General features: G+C 46.0%; 1 protein-coding gene and 1 long non-coding RNA gene across 3 annotated transcripts in view; one reads left to right on the top strand and one right to left on the bottom strand.

Moving 5' to 3' along the window:
- The window catches only part of LOC146064744 (uncharacterized), a 36,753-nt gene extending 34,792 nt beyond the window's left edge, over positions 1 to 1,961 (bottom strand). Inside the window, exon 1 of the long non-coding RNA XR_014471848.1 lies at positions 276 to 1,961. This is a non-coding gene — a long non-coding RNA (uncharacterized LOC146064744). The remainder of the gene's footprint in view (positions 1 to 275) is intronic.
- The window catches only part of CYRIA (CYFIP related Rac1 interactor A), an 87,318-nt gene continuing 66,971 nt past the window's right edge, over positions 495 to 20,841 (top strand). The window contains exon 1 of one of the 2 annotated variants that reach the window (XM_083178572.1): positions 495 to 648. The gene's annotated coding sequence lies outside the window, so the exon portion shown is untranslated. The remainder of the gene's footprint in view (positions 649 to 20,841) is intronic. The other variant, XM_083178570.1, reaches the window with a different exon arrangement.

Raw genomic sequence — 20,841 nt, 5'->3', positions numbered from 1 at the left:
AGTGGTCATCACTGACATCAGAGACCCGCCCGAAAATGCTTGGTAATAACTGTGCTTTCACAAAAACACCCAGAAAATACCATGTTCCTGCCCCTAACTGCTGGCTTCATGTCAATCAAATTGCTACTTCTATGCGTACGGATATTTATTTGCTAATTGCAACCGCGCGCTAATAAATTATTTTAAAATGTTATTTGATAAACATTAAAGTTCTTTGCTTTAATATTGTGGTTTGAAAGGCTGGCTCTGGCCATAGGGTGGAATATTATACACACCTGCAAGCTATGCTGATTGCTTATTTGGTGGCATTCTAGCAGAGCTACGAGCTGACATCACTCCTGCTGCTCAAATGTGACTGCAAAACATGATCAGTGACAGCACAGCTGCTTCCCGCAGCAACGAATCTCCCTAGCAACCAGTGACGCATCGTCTGGCAGCTCCGCCCACTAGCCCGCCACACCTCCCTCACTGCGCAGGCGCACAGCACCTATCGGTCCGGCGTGTGTGAGGAGGAAAGAGTTGGTAGCCATCACTGCGCATGTGCAGCAGCTCTACTCCGATCACACACACACACACAGCAGCAGCGGCGGCAGAAGCAGCAGCAGCAGTTTCTGCTAACGGCAAGAAGGACTGAGCGGTGCCTGAGCAGTAAGTACCGGCGTGTGTATGTGTGCCACTCCTCGGGCTCTACCGTATCCCTACGCCTATCAACCAGTTGTGTTCTTCCGCGCACCGTGTGTAGTTGTAGTAGTGCGCCGGGGGCAGCGCATCATGGATGCGGCCACTGCTCCACCCACACATAGGGCTTAGTTTCCCACCAGCCAGGGGCTGCCCAGTGCAGGGCATTCCAGGGTTAAAGGTGACTCATAACCCTGCTGTCTGTCTTCTGTGGTGGTCATTCTCTAATATAGACCCAATATATGGACTAGTACCCCCTTATCTAGAACAGCACCGCCCATATATGGAATAGTACCCCACTATAAAGGCTAGTACCCCTTATCAAGAACAACTGCCATCTCTTGCATAGTACCCCAATATATATAGAACAGTACCCCCTTATCTGGAACAGCACTTCCCATCTCTTGCATAGTACCCCATTATATAGACTAGCACCCCCTTATCTAGGACAGCACCGCCCATATCTTGACCATCAGCCTTCAATAGCCCCATATTTGGTTGTACAGCGCTATGGTATATGCAGGAGCTTTCTAATATGAGTCTCATTAAGGGATGCCCTAAAATATCTATGTATGGATTACATTATTATGTTTGCAAAATAAAACTGATGGCTGCTGCAGTGTCATTTGCATTTAGAGCAGAGGTGGAGGTGTCGGACGGATTAGGAGAGTGTTGTCAGTCCTTTTTTTTAAATGCGCAAGTCCAACCTCTATATTCTGCTCGTCAAAAAATGGCCAAATCGTGGTGGCTCCAGAATTCACGTTCCCTGATCATCCTAAGGGTCCACCGAAACCTGGATCTCCGGCATCCACCGTAATCTTGCACCAAATCCTGAATTTTGATGCATCCCTCATTCCTAACATTGCCTTATATGAGCATCCTCTTTCCATCCATTTATCTGTCCACCCGTTATCTCAAATCCTTCTCCCCATCGATGTTCGCCTCTACCTCCCTCCTGTCGCTCTTCTGTAGCTCCTTCAACTCCAAAATACATGTGTGATGTCTGATCTGTTTCATGTCAGTGTTCTCTCTCCTCCCAGCGCTCCCCATCTGGCCTGTTGTACCGGTGTCATGTTTGCGTTGGTCTCTCCATTGTTTTAGTTATAGCCCCCAGGCCGTGTTTGGATTTCACAGTAACATCCTATTTTAGTGTCCAGCTAGTTAACATCGGTTTCCATCTCCTGCTGGTTCTCTTGTTTCTTCTCGGAAGGAGCCACCGGTGGTTCTGTAACGTACTGTATGCAAGGTACCTTCTGATTCGGCAAACCCACCCCTCTCCTCACTCTACATATGCGATCTGTGTAGTTACTGTGGTGCATCAGCTGTTTTTACTGTTTCAAAAGGTTGAAATGAGTTTTTCACGTTTGTATTTTGAGACCACGTGTGCCGACAGGTGGAATTTCCTACCCTACCATCCACTACGGCGTGGTGGGAGAATAAAATAGTGTGCCGAGCATTTACGACTAAAAAAGTAAAAAAAAAACTCATGTCGATCGTTTGTTTGTCGATCTTCCCTCTCTGACGACATTAGCCATGTTGACCTAAGCCCTTTTGACCTTCATTGGTCAGCCCAACGCATGTGGGTTGTGTTGATGCGAAACTGCATGGATTGCTGATTAGGTTTTACTGTGGACCTTATTGTGGTCCGTTCGCACGGGGCCGATGTTTTTACTTTGCGCTGGGTGCGTGCGCCCACGGCGAACAAACTGTTTGCATCCTTGCAGGCAGAGGGGGGCGGCGGGCTGGTCCATTAGCGTATGGGAACTCCCAGCATTTCATGGGTCCTTCTCATACTAACGCGGCTGTGACGGACATGCGGGCGCCAGACAGGTGACATCAGCCGCCCGCCCACTTCCCTCCACCAAGCGTACACACATATGTAAAGTTGCTCAGTGCTCAAAGTAACCTTACATATCTTTCGATGGTCGGCGACCATCGAATTATGTGGGAGGTTCCCACTGACATGCGAATGGATGTTTAGGTGCCCTGCGAATGGTTGGAAGGCGTCCCACCATTTGCAAGGCGGGGTTTGGACTTGATTGGCAGCCTTGCAAATCAACTAGAATACCCCCCTGTATGCATTGTGCAGTGGCTGCAGTCACATATATGGTTATTGTTATTATTCACCATTGGCCTCAAGAAAACCGAAATGCAGACTAAGGAAGATAAAAAGACATGCACAATCATCGGGTTCAGATTCCATATGTAATAATTATTGTATTTTGCGAATGCAGGGAATGCCTGCGCAGTTGTCACTTCTGCAACCTGTGTGTGTTTCTTTTGCAGCTCTGTGTGTCTGATGCACTGGGGATGGTTTGTGCTTCTGTCACTTATTTGCTCTGGGTAGTGAGAGGCAGATGGTGGGAGGCTGGTGACACTCCCTGTCCATTCACTGTTTTGCATTTTGGAGTGTCTAAAGCTTCCTTTGTGTGTAGGGTTATATGGGGTGCACTTGCCTTTCATTTGCGGACTAGTCAATATATGCGTGGGTATTGTGCTCATAACTTTAATAAAGTGAAGCTTGTAGTGCTCCCATGCCCTTGTGTCTGGGGATGACTCAAAACTTTAATTGCGTTGCGTGATGTGATGCACTGACAGCTCTGTACAAATGCTGAATTTTATTAGTTCAATTGCACTTAATTGCAGAGTGATAAGGGTTCCCGATGGGGATTGAATCTAGGCAACATGTTCCTTTTTTCAATTTGAAACCTTGTCCCCAAGTCTTCAGTTAGAGATTTTCCTTGCTTTAAAGTGCTCTCCCTCTCCCGCCCCCCTGCACCCCCTACGCATCACACTATCACATTGTAATGCTTCTATGCGTGTCATAGTAGGAAGACATTATGTCAGCTGTCTGCATTTGTGGAACATGTCTCTCCTACTGAAATAATCAATTGGATCTGCTCCGTGGTTAGAGTTCTTTCTCTTTTGTTCCACTTGTCAAAAGTTTGATTGCAAACTGTGCCTGAAAGATCCTGGGTCGCTCTGCAAAAACATTCCAGCCTCTAAACTTTGGGCCTGACTAGAGATGATAGGGGCCAACGTTGGTAGCTTACAGTGCTGTGGTTGTGGGTTCAGCTCTCACTCACGACCTATCTGTGTGGAGTTTGTAGTGTTCATATTAGCACCCTGCACCTTTCAAAACCTGGGCAGTTCCTCATTCTTGCCTGGGGTGTGTCTGCGCTGTGGTGCTTCTAGCAGAGTTTGGTCTGTGCCTCAGCACTGAGATACAGACCAGACTGCACTAGAAGCACCGTAACAGAGAGCGACACACCAAGCAGGAAAGAGGAACTGCGTAGGTTTTGAAAAGTGCAGGGTGCTAGAATGGACGCACAGCAGTAAATTTACTAAAGCTTCTAAAAATGAAAAGATTCTGTCGATCGTTTGTTCAAAATCTTCACCGATTTGCTTTGAAATTTGGACAACAACATTGCGCATGGTTTTTATATACATACTATTATATAAATGATGAAATTGCACAGTATCAGGCTGGAAGATACATAAGCAGCAATGAAGCTGTATGGCAAATTCTTTCATTTCCCATACATGAATGAAGTCCAGCTGTTGTTCACTTAGCAGTACATCTAGAAAATGGACAATGCGTTTATTTCACAGCTGCAAATGTGCAACAAGCACATCGCCGGCTACCGCACACATAATTATCGCATATGCACGTACATATGCGATAATTATCACAAAGGACAGCTGTCCTTTGTGTTGTGGCTGGCGATGTGTGGCGGGTCCCCAGCGGCTCCCCCTCCCTCCCTTACCCGCCTGCTGCCTGTCGGGCATGGCTCCGCCTCCTCCTTCCTGCACCTGGAAAAGGATATAGGGGCTAGGGAGGAGGAGGCCACTGGTCTGGCCAGCACAACATTGTGCTGCCCGGACAAAAGTGAGGGGGGTCGTCGTAGGGCGCCGGGGGTCGTGGTAAGAAGCCCATAGGCTTTATGGAGTGTCTCCAGCTTTTGCAAACCATACAATCTCTATATCTGCACAGACAATGGAACAACAAAAAAATCGAGTGCGATGTCCTTTGCAACTTTTTTTGAAAGTACTTACCTGTGCAATTAATGCCGGTATGTACCCAATAAATGGTGGATGTACCACGTCATGGAGGCAATGCTTGGTACATCCCACCTAAAATCCTTATATAGAGGCCTTGGTGCATCTTTTACTCGGGTTAATTTGTTTATAAAATATTGCCATCTTTATAAATGAAACAATATGCTGAGTGTCACCTCTGTGTTTCGCTTCAGTGATTGTTTTCTTTTTTTTTTTTTTGTGACTCGTTAACAGTTTGTTTAGTTAAGCACTGATATTGTTGTTGTACAGTAATAGTTACTAATTTATGATGAATCAGAGACTCTGTTCTCACAAGTAATCAGCTCATTTCTTTTAAATACGTGTTGTGATATCAGATCTGCTTTTATTAGTTGGACACTTTTGCAAAGGTGCTAGCAGCGTCCACAGCCTCATGACTACAGTTATATTGGATACATGGCTATCAATCCCTGTCTATACTGTAGCTGCCTTGGATCTGCCTGGCTCACTAGAAAAATGTGTCCACGGCTGCTGTATTTGGCCATGCAGAGAATATAATTCAGCTTATGCTACAAGTGGATCTCTGGCACCTGCTAAACCAGGGGGGGTTATTCTGGTTGACAAGCAGCGATGCGTGTAATTTTCAACCCACCTCCGTTCGCATATTTTGTTTCATTATATCTCCTGATTTATTATTTTCTATATGGAGAGGTGTTTTTTTTTTTTTTTTGTGTTCTTTAATTCACCCGAGTATTCATCAAAAGCAAGATTCCCGATCCACTGATTGGTGATCATATTTTCCAGTTGGCAGGCTCCAATGATTGGGCGATTTCTCGGGCGATCGTCAAAATATAAGATGGTATACAGTCATTAAGTCGACCCTATTAAGGTCGACATGGGTAAGGTCAGAAGGTTGACACAAGCTTTAGGTTGGCAGTGGGAAAGTTGACAGGGAGAAAGGTCGACACTTTTTTTTTTTTTTGAGCCAACATGTGCCGACAGGCAGTATTTAATGCCATACCATCCGCTACGCCGAGCACAGCATGGCGAACGGACCGGTACACTTAGATGATGTCACATTTGGTCAAATGTATGTCGACCTTCTGCCTACTTTGACCTTCTTCGGTCAAATGTATGTCGGCATGTCTACCTAAATTTGGTCGACGTAATAACCCATACTGAAAAATAACTGACGCAATTCGGATCATTGTGGGACTGTACAATTGATTGCTGAGGTGTGGGCTGCATGACCAAGGTTATAAACTCCATTTATAGAAACCAGGAGCCTCATTTATTGTTCCATAGTAGCAAACCCAGGGAGAATAAGCTGATGATAAAACAGTATTCACTTGCCGCTAGTTGCTTTTGTGGATGTTAAACTACTCAATCGATTCCCGCAAACAGAAGGCTGAACCGATAAGTTCCTGTCCCTGTGGGCAATAACCCCACGACCGATGTAGCAGTGATACTTCTGCCTGCTGATCCTGCCCATTGTGAGCGCATGACCTGAGCTCACCCATTTGTATGGCTACAGGGCGCACAATGCAGAGGCATCTTCCCAACCCAACTGTACTTCCCATAGTGATGGTAAATAAGCCCCAGTCACAAATATTTGTTTGCCTCATGCAACCTCCAGTAAAGTAAAGCTGGGTACACTGAAGTAAAGCTGGGTACACACTGGACGACACTGCAAACCAACACAATGTTGTCAAGTATTTCGCTTGAACTGCATGGAGCTCATATAGGGCCCAATTCAGACTTGCCTGCAGAAATTGCTATTTAAAAATTTCCACACGGGCCAGAGCTGTGGCAGAGCTGGCCAGGTTGATAACAGACTTTTTTTGTGGGAGCGGTCTGGACAACGAAGATGTATCTGAACCGCTCTGGGGGAGGGCTGCAATGGATGCATGAGTTCACACGCAGCAGCTGCAGCCCGAAACATGGCCAGCCTGTCTCTGGCTGCCCAGCAGGTGATGTGCGAGCACTTTGCTGTGTAGCTAAGCACTCGCATTTCAGCGGTGTGCCTGGCACTGTGCTGAGCGGCATCCCCGCGGCCTCGTTGCAATTAAGCAAATCCTTGCTAAACTCCAACGGACTCTGTCCCTTATTCAGATTGCAGTACAAATTTGTTCTCAAAATGGGCAAAAACCATGTGCACTGCAGGTGGGGAAGATGTAACATGTGCAGAGAGATTTAACCCCTTCAGTGGTGTTTTTTTTTTTTTTGGGAGCGCTCCCCACTGGGCGAGTTTTTTATGGGGAGCGCTCCCTTAAAAAAAAAACACCACTACCTGGGTCCGGGCAGCGCCGCTGAACTGTCAATCAGCGGCTCCCCGCGCTGCATCGCTGTCCCCGGCAGCCGGCTTGTCATAAGCCGGCGCCGGGGACTTCTATAGAAAACCCGGAGAGGAGGAGGCGACGCCACAGAGGGGAGGGAGCCGGGCAGTGCGACGCTGCCTGAGATCAGAGTGAACTCAGCAGCGCTGCCCGGCTCCAAACAGTGGCAATCCCGAGAATTTTCCGGGCTTGCCAGACTGAGGCACAGCCTGGAAAATTCTCGGGATTGCCACTGGAGGGGTTAAATTTGGGTGGGGTGTGTTGACACTGAAATCTAAATATGCAGTGTAAAAAATAATGCAGCCAGTATTTACCCTTCACAGAAACAAAATAACTCACACAAATTTAACTCAAATTTGCGCCCGACCTGGGATTTTGATCCTGGGTAGCCCATTATACACAAGGCGACCTGGGTTAAACCCTTCCTATAACCCGTGTTTAATTGCTGGGTTGATTGACCAGGGTTATTCAGTTTGGCGCTCTCACACTGCAACTGAACCCGGCAATAGCCCTGGTTATAGGTGTGTAGTGATCTCTCCAGGGGAAAGAGGGCACTTTGAATGCGGCTCGCTAGGCCTGTCAATGTCACTAATGTGGATGGGCTCCATATGCCAACGTCTTTGGGGATTGCCTAGGAGCAGGAGCGGTGGTGGCGGGGGGTTGCTGGCCAGTAGTAGCCCCCTCCTACTGTAAGGTAGGAGCTGCCACTGGTTGGTGTGGTGTAGTGGTTAATAGTCTTAAGGCCCCATACACTATGTGATTTGACCTGATGCCGGCGAATTGGCCTGAGAAATCGGGTGAAATCGGCACAAATCGCAAGTGTATGACATCCGATGCGCAGCCCGTGTGCATAGGATCAGAGTCGGAGGTCAGACAGGCTGCACATAAGATTTATCTCGTGCAGCCATCAGTGGCACATTGCAAGTGCTAAGCACTAGTGATGTATCACGTCTGTGGATCGGGATGCTGCGGGCACCGAGGAGAATTGAAAAATCATATTCAAAAGACTTAGCAGTAGCTGATTGGCTGAGAGAGCTCTGTCAGCCAATAGCAGCCGCCCAGTCTTTTGAATAAGATTTTTCAGTTCTGCCGGCCCCCCGTCTGCTGGCTTACATGCGATGAATCGCATGCTATTTATCACATGTAAAATAAAAACGGCACATCAAGTGCCAAATCTTAGTGAGCTTTCCCGGGGAGCTCAGGGCATGTGCAGCCTTAGGTCCTGTGCACAAAAGTATTGGATTTTGTAAAATCCAGGCAACAAGTGTAAAGAGCAGCTGCAGATGATGGGGAAGATTAGTCCAGCCGCTGATGGAATAGATTGTAGGGGTAAACGTCTGTTTGGTGGAAGCCCAGTAAGCAGATTGTTGCTATAGTCCGTGCATGAATAGAGATGAACCAGGCCTGCACACAGCTTGGAGACGAGGTCAAAGTCAGAAGCCTGTAGAATAGATACAGTAGATTAGGGTTACACCAGTTTGTGCCTTTACATACCCACATGCCAGTTAATGACCCGAGCCACATACTCTTCATTATTACATCCTCTGGTTTATTTTACACAACATTCTATCGCCTGAAATACTAGAGCCTCCGTCAGTTGGGTAACCCTAGACAGCCAGCGGGTTGCTGACCTCTTACCCCCTGTTAGTTTTATTCCATTCTTTTCCACAATTATGAAGCTCCCGTTTCATGCTGGCTGACGGCGGATTTAGTGCTTTTGTTTTACAAGAGACCTGGCGTTGGGATAGGATTGCATCCTGACAAAGGAAGAAACCGGATATAATGTATAGGCCAGTCGCATGTTATCATTTCTTGGGTTTTATCGGTTATTGACCAGGCATGGCTTAAGCCCCATACACACTAGGCGATCCTGGCCACTGCCGGTAGTGTTCACTCTAGCACCCCGCTATCTTTGAAAACCCATGCAGTTCCTCTTCCCTGACTGGGGTGTCACTGTCTGCTGTGGTGTTTCTAGCACAGGTCTGGTTTGCATATCAGTGCTGATATACAGACCACACTGGGCTTGATGCACAACAGCAGAAAGCGACACCCCAGGCAAGGAAGAGGAACTGCATGGGTTTTCAAAGATAGCGGGTGCTAGAATGAACACTAGCCGGAATAGTTAATGATATCTGATGCAGCCGCAGGTGACATGACATCACCGGGACCTGCTGAACATAAGGGTCATTGGCTATATAGCCAAATTTGTTCAGCAGACGGCGGGGGTCATTATCGATGTGCATAGGGGAAACGGTCATCTGTCAGACCAGACTTAGGTCGACAGTCATTAGGTCGACCCCGGAAGGTCGACATGGGCCAAGGTCGACATGGTTTTAGGTCGACAGTCATTAGGTCGACATGAGTTTTTCACTGTTTTTTGACCCGACATGTGCCGACAGGCGGTATTTCATGCCCTACCATCCACTAGGGCGTGGCGGGAGAATAAAATAGTGTGCCGAGCGCAGCGAGGCACCGTGCCTGAAGCATTGCGAGAGAAGCGAGGGGCTGCGGTTCAACTCCGACTGTGTCGACATTCGGGTAAAAAAACAGTGAAAAACCCATGTCGACCTTGAGCCATGTCGACCTTGAGCCATGTCGACCTTGGGGACAGTCGATCTTCCGGGGTCGACCTAATGACTGTAGACCTAAGTCTGTTCTGACAGATGTACCGCTTCCGTGCATAGTTAGCGATATTGTGTACATACTAAAGGGAATTTTAAAAGTCATCTCTTAGAAAGCCCTTTATGAGCTATATCTTTTACAATATCCTCTAGTGTGTATGGGGCTTTACTTGTGTGATTTCCTAAACTATAGAACAGGCATGTCCAACGTTGAACTTCCAGATGTTGTGAAACTACACATCCCAGCATGCTTTGACACAGTTTTGCTATTAGAGAATGCTAAAACTATTGCAAAGCATGCTGGGATGTGTAGTTTCAAAACATCTGGAGGGCCAACGTTGGACTTGCCCGCTATAGAAGATGAGCTGCATGTGGTTGGTTCATTGCCTATTAGTAATTTTATTTGTTCTAGAACCTCTAGTCTATAAAGGTATTCAATTAGCCCCGTCATTTACAGACTATCCAATTAAAGCTCAGCTTTTGAGGGGAGAAAAATGTCTAGTTTTCAGGCAATATGTTATTGCCTGAAAACTAGACATTTTTCTCCCCTCAAAAGCTCTGGAATAAGTGTCTGAATCCCATATATTATCACAGCTCAGAGGTCTGCTTAGATTATGCGGCACACCAAGGGCAGTATTCAATGCTCCCGAATCTCCGGTTTTTTTTCCCCGGTGAATCAGGCTGTTTTCTCTCTCTGCTGTGACTCTTTATCACTGAAAATCTGATTCACCCTATTCAATGGTCACTGTTCGCCGAAAGGTCGCTGGTGTATTTCAATGGGGTTTTCACTGGGATTCGCTGAGAGTGTATTCAATTCTACGATGAAGAACTGCTTTCAGCATGATTTTCGCCGTGATTCACCGTTTTGCATTCACCATCTTTTTAAGGTGAACTGGAAAGTGTTCTTTAAATAAAGGTTTTTTTTTTTGTTTTTTTTTGGTGTAAAAAAAAAAAATCAGTAATTTTTATTATGTGAAGGGGCATGCTATTTGGATGAGAATATATGAATTTTTTTTTTTTTTTTTTTACACGTGACGTCAGCAGGAGGGCGGGGAGCCGCTCATTAAATATTCACTGTGCCTGGTCCCGCTCATTACATATGCACAAGCGGGACCAGCACAGCGTTCCCTCCACCGCCTCCCCTGTCAGCACTCCCGGGGCGGCAGCTGCTGCTGCCTGTGTCCCTGCCAGCCCTCCTCCCCCACACATTCCGGCACAGGCAGAGGCTTCCATCTCCCTGCTTTCCGCCGTTCCCCCGGCTCTCTTGCGGCATTTGCCGGGGGAGGGGGTGTGTGTGTGTTAATATTCGCCGTCAGGGGCAGCGAGCCCCTGACGCTTTGAATAGGGGGGAGAGGGAGGGCTGGCAGCGAATCCACCAGCCCTCCAGAACCCGGCGAATGTGCTACGAATCCTAAACAGGATTTACTGCTCATCGTGAAAAAAAAAAGAGGAGGCGATTGGATTGTTTGAGGGAACTAGCGCCCATCTAAAGTAGCCAGGAACTAATTTAGTTGTTTTGCAACCAGCTCCATGCTGGTGGTGTAATGCATGGCATTGGCTATATTAAACAGCTTTATCCTGCTAAGTTTCTGGTGCAATGCAGTTCTGGCATACTCTGCACTCGTGGCCAGCACCAAAGCCCTATGCTCGCCTCTGTACTCCATGCAGAGGGAGATACCTGGTGCGAGTGCGCTGACAGTTGCTGTGCCAATCCTTTAGTGTCTGGTGTCTATTTTTGCCTAAAATGCACCTTGCCCGCATCACTGTGTAAATATGACGCTAAAGCAAATTCTGCCAAGTGAAATGATATGCGGCATGCCTATATTCTGTCAGTGGTATACTGTGTTTTCTAGGAAGAAACTGTAACATAGCATTCCTTATGCGAATGCAGCTGCGGTCGCACACAGAACATAGGCATACAGCATATCATTTTAATCAGCAGAAGTTGCTTGTGTGTCCTATTTGCATTCGATGAATAAGATCCATTTTCATGGAAAAAGTTGCATGAAAAGGCGCTCGGCACGGTGGGACTAGAAGAGCTGTTCAACGTGTATCGAATTTAGAAGTACGTGGACACATCTGTAGCTCCGCCCACTGTAGAGGGAAGATCTAGTTAAAACCTGCAATTATTTTGGATTGGTTTAGGGGCTTTTCTTAGTAGCATTTGTAAAAAGAATTCTTATTGGATTATTTTAAGGTTTATATGGTAAAAACAGTATTTTCGTTCTTATTACTATAGGTTGGATTGCTCAAGGTTGCAAAACATTGAGTTAACGGGAGCAAGCTCAGCCTGTCAAATATTTTACGGTGGAAAAGTCCTATGTATCGGTCATGACCCCATTATTCCAATTATCAGAGAGGCATCAATATCTTAAATATGACCAGACTTCCTTCCTTTTTAAAAACTCGTTCCTTTCTTTCTAATTTCAGAGCAATTATGGTCATTATAGCTGAAATACTCGGGTGCTTTCTGTCACTACAATGATGCAACAAGTCATCCATAATGTTTAGCTGTGATCCCACTGGGGTAATCTATGGTGTTTCACTGACCCAGAGGATCTACAGTATGTTACAGACTTTGTTTGAAAAATGACAGGAGCTGATTGGTTGGTAGTTTTTCACTCTCTACCCAATCACTTTCAGGGCTTAGTACATCTGACCCAAAGTACCAACTAATCAGCTACTGTTGTTTTTTTAAACACACATTGTAAAAATGAAAGACTCTGGTTGGTTTTCAGTTCCTCACTCTGAGCTTTTATACATCTCCCCCAGAGGGGGGAAGGTAGGGGGTTGTGGTATTCAATTCCAGGGAGATATATATCCTCGGAAATACCGGCAAGGACCTATTCCAGGGACTCATCGCTGCAGATTCAGCTGTTATAAAAGTCTTTTCGGATTGGCCGCTAAATTGTCTAATTAGCGGCAGTTTCCAACAAATGTGATGTCCATGTCTTTTTCAACTTTAGATTGTTTCCGAAAGACGGAAGATCAGAACGGACAATGAATAGGTCAAATGCAAATTCTACCTATTCTTGTCGAAAATGGGTGATCTTTAATAATCGCAAATATCGTCTGGCATTGAATACTGTGTGTGCTATTCTCCTCTTTCATCTTGTCTTGTGTTTGTATGGGTCTTTTTTGGTACACCCCAAAAACATACTGGTAAATTCATCTATTGCTGACTACAGATATACTCTAGAGCAGTGTTTTTCAACCCCTGTGCCGTGGCACACTAGTGTGCCTAGAGCTGTTCCCAAGTGTGCCCCCAGATCTAGAGATGTCCACACCAGTTTACATCCACCACCAGTTCAACTGTTATTTACTGGTCTTTTCTTTTCATGTAAAGGGTCAATGTATTTTATGTTTCTTACCTGTCAGGACCAGTGTGATTGTTTTTTTTTTATATGGGGGCCAATAGGTTTGTTTTTTTCCTGTGATGGCCAATGTGTTTTGCCCTGTGGGTATCTCATGGTGCGCCTTGGCAATTTTAAAATCTTATTTAGTGTTCCGCAAGGTAAAAAGGTTGAAAACCACCGCCCTAGTGTGTAATTTAGGGGGAAATGTGCAACGTTAGACTATTTGATAAATCTCTCTCCCAGATTGTAATCCCTAATGGTGCAAGGACTGATGTGAATGACAAGTAGTATCTTTATAGAGGGTGTGATTCAGGTTGGTTTGCACAGCACATTTGGGCCCTCATTCAGGTTGGCCCAGTAAGCTGTGAACATTTCAGCTTACCAAGCGCCTGAGACACCGCCATGACATCAGCCGTTTACCTGCATACCCATGGGAATGTTCAGCGTTTTCATGGGGTTGCCCATAAAACTCTGTGTTCCTATGGTCCACCAACGTCGCCGGCCCTCCCTACCCGCTACAAACAGCCCGGCAAGTGTGTAACTCACCAAAGCCATTTGTTTTCTGGATGTTCATTTTTCTGGGTCTGCACATGCGCAAATACGCGGTTGCGCAGAACCCCAAACATTAGCACAGGGCCAAATTTGCCCTGTTCCAAACACTGCAGAATTAGGACATTGGTTTGCTAATGGACAAAACCATGTGCACTGCAGGTGGGGCAGATGTAACATGTGCAGAGAGAGTTATATTTGGGTGGGGGTGCAGGGCTGTGGAGTCGGTAGTTAAATGTTCCGACTAAGACTCCGACTCCTCGTACTTCTGACCCCGACTCCTCGACTCAGACTCCTCTGTATTAATATGCGAATGTATTTGATACATTCCTTGCACCACACTTAAAAACCTAGGATAGACCGTTTCTTCCAGAAACATGTACACATGTCTACCCTCATACAGACAAGCAGGCATGCAGGTTTTAAAATAAATATAAACACTAACAGTTGAATCCAAGAAGCTGTTCCATCAAGTCCTTCTAAGCTCTTCTAGCTATAGAGAAGAATCTTCACTCAATAGGAAAGGTTCAGAAGTGTGGAGCATGAGTTCCGCATGCTTTGTGACAACAACAAAAATCAACGAGCCACAATCTCCGCTGGTTTGCTTGCTCGTCACCGTTCAATTCATGGACACAAGGAACGATTTCTTTACCGAATCGTTACTGGCGACGAAAAATGGTGCCTGTACATCAATATGAACCAGCGTAAGGAATGGCTTAGCCAAGGTAAACAAACGACCCTGCGCATGAAACAAGATCTTCAGCCGCGTAAAAAGATGTTGTGCGTATGGTGGGAGAGCTTGGTTGAATGAATTTTTCGAGTCTACACCAGGTGATTTCTACCAACGAGGTATTGAAAACCTTATTGAACGTTGGAAATAAGTTGTAAACTACAAGGGAGAATACATTTATAAGTATTGGTGCTCCGAATTGTGCGTTGCGTGCCATATAGTGAAGCACATGAAAAGCATGCTTTTTCACGGTCACTTAACGTGTTCGTTTTGCGGTTACGTGAGGCACTGCATGCATTGGTCTTTATTCTTACAGTAGAGAAGTCATTAATTATAATTGTCGGAGTCGGTGCATTGTTTGCCGACTCCAACTCCGACCCCAGGTACTCGAAATTGCCTCCGACTCCTCGTCTCCGACCCCGACTCCGACTCCACAGCCCTGTGGGGGTGTGTTCAAACTGAAATCTAAATTGCAGTGTAAAAATAAAGCAGCCAGTATTTACCCTGCACAGAAACAAAATAACTCACCCAAATCTAACACTCTCTGCACATGTAACATCTGCCCCACCTGCAGTGCACATGGTTTTGTCCATTAGCAAACCAACCTGATTCACTCCCCTAGTTTTTTTCTTGGTGACACTGTATAAATGATAATCCTGATATGTGTTTTGTTCCATGTAGAGCAGTGGAGTCAGAATGATGGCCCTCACGCTGTTGTGGAACTACACATCCCAGCATGCCCTGTCACAGGTTTTTATATAACGGATTGCTAAAACTGTGGCAGGGCGTGCTGGGACATGTAGTTCCACAACAGTTGGAGGGCCATGAGTTTGACAGCAAATCCCCTTGTATTAGATGGTATTGGATTAAGTACAATGGTTTTATGAAAGCTGTGAATCCAATCTTCTGCGGTTGACCACATGTGAAAACACTTCCTGCGTTTGTGTAACCAAAGTGAAATGAGACCTTGTATTTGAGGTTTGTGTTCTGTTGTGCAATAGTTCTTATGGGGCTGATGCAGCAGTGGGAGCAAAACTGAAAAAGGAGCAATCTATACATTAGAAAAGCAGAGCTGCGCTCCAGGTGGGGAGAATTGTAAATGAGCAGATTGACCAGGGCACTGTTCCACCTGGCCGTAGCGTTCCGCAGTGGGGATGGTTGGGAGGGCACTACCTAAAGCAAGGCACTGAAGAGAGACACGCCCCCCCCCGAGCGGTGAAGAATGATAAACGCCCATGCTCACAATGGCTATACGGTCATTGGGTCGACAGGGTCATTAGGTCGACATGGGGAAGGTCGTCAGTCAAAAGATCAATATTTTTTACTGTTTTTATGAGCCGACAGGCGGTATTTCATGCCCTACCATCCACTAGGACGTGGTGGGAATATAAAATATTGTGAAAGTGTAGCGAGGGGACGCAGTGGTACTGTTCGGTGTCCATGTCGACTCAACATTTGCCGACAGGCGGTATTTCATGCCCTACCATCCACTAGGGTGTGGTGGGAGAATAAAATAGTGTGCCGAGTGCAGCAAGGCACCGTGCCCTAAGCGTAGCGAACCATGCCAGGGGACACTGTGCTACGTTTTAGTGTTTATGCACCGTGTATTGACATTCAGGTAAAAAAAAACATGTTGACTATTCACTGTCGACCTTTAGTCATGTCGACCTAATGGTGTCGACCAACACGCTGGTGACCTAATGATCCACACCCCTCACAATGTTTATGTGCTCACAATGGGGGCGAATCTAATCCATTCGGTCCATGGCGTGATCACACCGGTGACCCATGGTTCTGCCCTGCGCATATTCTTATATGCTCATGTGCAGGGCTTCTGTGCGGGCGCCTTCGCCGACCTGCACAGTTGGTGTGGTGCTCACAGGTGGGGGTGGGGGGTCATCACATGTCAGCTGCCCGCCCTGTCTTTGTCCTGGCATAAACAAATATAAGTCTGTCTCCACTGACTTACATTAGCGAGTCCAGGAGAAATTATTCGATGGTGGAATGATTTCTCCTGCTGCGGGACATGCGAGGGGGGATGTGTATAAGCACCAGTCATTGTGTTAGTAATTATTTATTTGGCGCCACAAGAGATCTGCAGCGCCCAATTACAGATAACATAAATGAATAAGCAAGACAGTTATTGACAGGTGAATACAATAGAGGACAAGTACAGGGTACACGACCATAGCTGCGTCAGCAGATGGCACTGATATTAGGGTGACTGAAAAATGCAGAATTTGATACCATCGAAGATGGTTCAAATAAGAGTAGGAAAAGCACATGAGGGAAGAGGGCCCTACCCGTGAGAGATTACATTCTAAAGGGAATGGGCAGACAGACAGGGGTGGCAGAGATGGGGTCCCCTTACCCTGGACCGTGAGCATGAGGGCTAGAATGAGATTTGGCTGGATTTGGTGAAGTGGTCTTGAGAGGTTTTGGATAGAGTTTGAGAGTCTGAGGGAGAGAGTTCCAGAGAGAAGGAGCAGCACGTGAGCAGTCTTGGCGTGGGAGAGGCGGCATGCATTAGCGGAACAGGTGGGAGTGTAAAAGGGAAGAAGGTCAGCGATGTAAAAGCGAGAGGAATGGGTGAATGCTTTGTGTATGAGCTTGAGAAGGGGAGCCAGTGCAGGGTTTCTAAGAGAGGAGAGGTGGACATAGGGCATTTATATATACACATACATGCCCCTTTTACGTCTTTGCAGCACACTGCATTATATATGCCTCGAAAAAAGGTACCCGCCAGCGGGCGAGTGTGTGGCATTAGCACCCATGATCCCAAAGGGTCGCAAGGTGCGAACGGAGCCGCAGCATGACATACCACACCAGGCATGATTACTGAAATTCGCATGTTGCAGCTCGCTGCAAAGCAGCAACGTAGGAGGACACATATTTATATATAATATACAGTTCTGTGCGGAAGCCCTTTAATGATCTGATCCGCCTGACTTGTAGCAGTGTATCTGTGTGGGAGGGCATTACTTTCCAAGCTGTGATGCTTTTTAATAAGCTATATCTCCCTTTAATTATATGGACAGTACAGGTGATAGTAAGACCAGCAATTAGAACACCAGTTCCCCTTCCATATACTTCAGATGCTGGTTCCAGGAAAGTCATGTACTGCTGGCAAGGCTTTGTTGCTCACACCTGTGTTTTCTCCAGAAATATAGAAAGTTACTTTGTCCTGTGATTTGCATATAGGTGCCGTCGGCACTGGTCCTGTTATGTGAGCAGCATAAAGGTGAGGATTTAATAAAGAAAATAGTAACGCAAGCTTGGTTCATGGTATGTAAATTTCATACACAATTGAAAAAGAACATATTAATTCATAGGGATTTGATTGGCAGAGAGGGGGGAAGATACGCCTTTACTTTGCAGGTGTTTATTTCCCGGGGTTTGCAACATACATTTAAATCAGGGGGGTTCCGGAGACAGTGCTTTTAAGAAGAGATATGGGATCCCCACAGGGTTTAGATAAGTATATCTACCCTTCCCACTACTGCTTACCCACAACCCCTGGTGCCTAACTGTAACCCACTGCACTCCTTTAAACACCCCCCCCCCCCCCCCCCCGACCAAATCCTAAACCCTTCCTACTACTGTCTAAACCTGACCCTTCCCCCGGCAGATGCAAGCGCTCCCTGTTTACTCGCCATACGGCACTCCGGTTTCTGCCACCAGCATCTTCATTGTTGTCAGGATTCTGGTGCCGGTCTCCTTGCGGTGGTGGTGTCAGTATTATGAACGCCTGTGATGCTGGACGCATCCTGATGCAACATATCATTTGACACACTCTCAGATCCTGGTTCCAGATGTTCAGCTTTTTACCACGTGTTCTTCACTCCAACTCATTTTGTCAGTTATAGATGGGTAAAGCTGTAAAAATTACTAAAAAAAATAAATAAAAAAATTGATGAAACGCATTTCACAGAGATTCATAGTTAGCGATGAAATCCAGTTTTACTTAAACTGTTAATGTTTTTTCCTAAAGTCACATTTTAAGGGATTTTAGTTTGTATCAATGGCGTCTTTAAAAGGAATTTGCGTTCCACTGTTTGAATGCACTAACTTGTGTTTACAGTGATGGGAATACACAGAGGACCTGGTATGCTCTATAGGCTGGAATCGGAAATAAACTCTGACATCTATGCAGTAGTCTCTTGCAGATTGTGCTTGTATCTAGTAATCAGAAGTAAAATAGGTATTATACATTATTGTGAAAAGAAAGTGTGATATACGTTAAGTCGGATCCCCGCCATCCCTCCAAAGTGCTGTAAACATTACCTACAAGTCTTGTTTTTTACTGTTTTTTTTTTTTACTCCATTTTAGATACTATACTATATATGATGCAAAACTTTTGGGGTATTTTTTGCACCTTTTTAATTATTTAAAAAAATGAAACATTTCCACAAAAATTTGAGGATTGAAAACACAATGAATTCTGTATTTTACTCGAAATAAATTTTCTTATAGTTTGAAATTCTGCTAGCAAATTGAGGGTAGACCTATTTGTAAAGGCCCCCCCATACATTAAGCCAGCCCGGAGCTAGCCCAGCAGTTCCTCGGGAGAGCTTGATAAGATTTGCCATTTTTTTTACATGTGATAAATCGGATGCGATTTATCACATGCAACCCGGGAGGCTGCAGACGGAGTAGTGACAAGTGCCGGGAGAATGGAAAAAAATCTTTTGAAAAGACTGGGCAGCCGCTGATTGGCACCAGTCTTTTGAATAGGATTTTTTTCTATTATCCCACCCGCCGCTACGCTGGACCCTGCTCTCCGGTCCCCGCTCCCCGCCAGCCGCACCAAGGCCCCGCTCCCCCGGAGATTTATCACCGGACTGCACATCAGATCAGATGTCACACACTACGCAAGTTGGGCTATTTCATCCGATTTCTCGTCCCAATTCTCCAGAATCGGGTGAAATCGGGCCCAAATCGCGTAGTGTATGGCGGCCTTTAATGCTACAAAAGGTTAATAACTCTATACCCCACAGAATCGAACTGGTTCCGCAAAAAGCCACAGACCTATCTGTTTCCACAGCTTTGAAGAAGGTGATTGGCTGCCTCTCTTTGGCTTAGTAGCCTTCGGGAGCCAATGGCGACACTCTTTTGCATGTTATAAAAATTGTTGATACTTTTTTCTCTTCGCACTTTACATATGATGTTTTTCGCATCCGTTACTTTTAGCTCTACCTGAGTTATGCTATGCGTCGTCAGCCATAACTGTCTGGAGGGCCAATGTTTGTTTTTAGTTATTATTAAACCAGGGTATCATCCATGCTAGGTAATGACTGTGAGATTGGTGCTACGTGCCCTTTAAGCCGGAGCATCTGACAAAAAGGATATATGATAATTTCCTGTGTATACAAATGTCCTATGTATCTTGTTACAGAAACAATAGGGAGGGGGGGGAAGCTGGGCTGAAGGCCTAGGAGCAAATAATTTATCATTAGGTGGCTCCTTTCTGCTGGGCTTCAGTTTCCGCTTACAGGGTCACCCTGGAGCTGGGCAGCGCACACGGCAGGATTCCTGTACTAGACCGTTTCCAAATTTCAAGGAATCTCTTCGCAATGTTCATCTTCACACTGTTGACTTTGGACCTTATTCAGGTCGGTTTGCAGCTAGTCTGCGTTCCCACGGGGACTGATGCTTTGTTAGTGCGCATGTGCACTAACATTCTGTCCGCCGGGTGCATGCACCCAACAGAGCGGGCGGGGTGGCAGAGGGGCGTTACAGCCCCATTACCATATGGGAATGCCCAGTGTTTCATGGGTGTTCTCACGGTAATGAGGCCGTGACATGGGTGTGGGGGGTGGGCAGCTGACATCACCGGATGTCGATTTCTGTACGCATATGTAAGTAACTTGAAAGGCGTTTTTATATGCGTGCACCTTCCACATCTTTCGGTGGTCGGCGATGGCCTCATAGGGATGGCCATTGACCATTTGAAATCATCGATGGTCGATGTTGAATACTTTTGCCTACATCAATGGCAGATGGTTTCCCTACATCAACGGCAAAGGAAAATCGATGTTTAATTTTTTCATTTTTTTTTCAATGTGTCAGGACACGGAGCATAGCTCCGACACCTGGAAGCCCCAACCCCACATTTTGATTGGTTCTCGGGACATTCAGTCAAAGATAATGTATAACCTTCGATAGCTAAAACTATATATGGTTATCCATCACATAGTTTCTATTGATAGCTGGGTGCAGAATCACTATTGATGGTAACTGCACCGATGGCCATCCTTACTATCTCTGTCCATACCCAGGAAGTTTGTAACCTATCATTTTGGTTTCACTTTCTGTTGAAGAGTTATTTGGTCCATCGAGTGGCCTCTAGTGGTCACTGGCGGTACTTCAACTCGGAAAGGTGAGGATCTAGCCATGAATACAGTATATATAAAATGTAAATGCCGGCACATATATACATTCATATAGTTTGCCGGGTGCCTTCCGAAAGTGCTCCGGCAAAGCAATGCACGTACCCATACAGACCCAGTCAGGCAGTAAAAGAACGACGGAT

Source organism: Crinia signifera, chromosome 3 (genome assembly GCF_055691185.1).
Source record: "Crinia signifera chromosome 3, ASM5569118v1, whole genome shotgun sequence".
In the NCBI taxonomy this organism is placed as follows: Eukaryota; Metazoa; Chordata; class Amphibia; order Anura; family Myobatrachidae; genus Crinia; species Crinia signifera.
Note: the sequence above shows the minus strand (reverse complement) of the source record. Positions and strands in the feature narration are given on the sequence as shown.